The 1,647-nt window shown below is 31.5% G+C and overlaps 1 protein-coding gene across 3 annotated transcripts in view; it reads left to right on the top strand.

Moving 5' to 3' along the window:
• LOC102677107 overlaps window positions 1-1,647 on the top strand; it is an 89,804-nt gene that overhangs the window by 72,027 nt on the left and 16,130 nt on the right. The gene's annotated exons all lie outside the window — the stretch shown is intronic.

The raw sequence follows: 1,647 nt of genomic DNA, 5'->3' as shown, positions 1-1,647 counted from the left end.
TTTTTTTTTTTTTTTAGAATATTTGCTGTATTTTCTTTATTATCGTTTTTATCTTCTATTATATCTTTGAGGATATAGTATTAATAAGATGTTTGTAAGGTGTTCGAATGTTAGAATGATCTTTAGAAATTAGGATTATCCCTTTCTCTTTGAAATGATTTATTATCTTTCGTGATATTCTTCTAAAAATATATAGCTTTTTCAAAATTTAGTCGTCCATCAGTGGAAAAAATAGAAACGTAAATTGTAATATTTCACTCGAACTAGGTAGACATTTCAAAATTCTGCTGAGCGCGCTTTCATTTCATTTTCTGTCACCTTGTCTCGCGTGTACAGCTGGTGTGCGGCAGATAAGGTATGAAACCTGTCCGTTTCATGCCTGGTAGGCTCAAATAGGGAGATTTCCCTATTTTAGGAAGTTAATGTTTGCCTTGGACGAAAAATATTGTATCTGCAAATATTGGAGAAACTTTACAGAGGACTTGGCTTCCTCGGTTGTAAATACAATAAACAGCGAATTTATATATTTTTAATAAGGACTTGTTTGAGAAGCTAGCCAACAATTTCCACGTAACGTAATATAATCTTGGTAACATAATGCGATATAATGAACTAACTCAGTGTAAATTACTATTATAAATCTCGGGAGCAAACAAGTAGAGATACTTGACTGAAAATTAAGAGAACAATGCGAGAGTGACCTTATAAAAACTAGGTAAAAGAATCGAGTGTCGCTTTTCAAAAGACGGTCATTATTATTAGGTAACCAAAATAGTTTTGTCATTCTTTTTATGGTTGGAAAAGAAGATCTTAGAAGATTAATATTAATTTCTGTTCATATAAAAATGTAATTATATAAATTATTTTCACAATGTTTATTTGATTTTAATCATCGATGTATAACATATACATTTGGATAATAAGTATTACCAAAAAATATATAATTTTAGATATAGAAACATATAATTCATAGTTGTCTATAGATCAAGTTTTTTATCTACGTATATCAAAGAGATCACACAACTTCTTGGTTACTTGATAATTACAAATAAGCATAATTACAAATTCTAACGATTTATTTTTATCTTTCCATAAAAGAAAGGAATTACAAATACGTATTATTAATTATTTATTATTATTATTTTTACAAAGAAAAAGAATCTAACATATAATCATAACATATAAATCAAAACTGAATGAGCAGCAATTTCCACTTTGTGTTATCGATATCATGGAAAGGTAAAAATAAAAAAAAAAACAGCTGATCGAAGAGCAAAGTATAGATCAAAGATGATGGATTGATCCAGGTTCGTTTGAAGTGGCTCGTCTCTCGCTTTCCAACCTTCCATCGTGACCTCTTGATCCCCTCGGTGTGTCTCGCAGTCGGGGTTGTTTGCCGAGGCAAGAATAAAGATGTTACTTCGAATGACCCTGCTAGGTTCCATCGACTTTGTACCTGGACGAACATTCATCCAGTCGTTGCTCTAATTACCAGTTGAATAGAAAATCTCTCGCGACATCCTCTTTAATTTTCACGGAAGCGTACATTTGCTTCCGGTCTGTTTCATTCCAAAACAAGCCCTGTTAATATTTCACGAGTGACTCTCTCAGGCAAATCGACCGAAATAATAGATACTTTTTCATTTT

Source organism: Apis dorsata, unplaced genomic scaffold (genome assembly GCF_000469605.1).
Source record: "Apis dorsata unplaced genomic scaffold, Apis dorsata 1.3 scaffold_254, whole genome shotgun sequence".
Taxonomy (NCBI): domain Eukaryota; kingdom Metazoa; phylum Arthropoda; class Insecta; order Hymenoptera; family Apidae; genus Apis; species Apis dorsata.
This window is presented reverse-complemented; position numbering and strand designations above follow the sequence as displayed.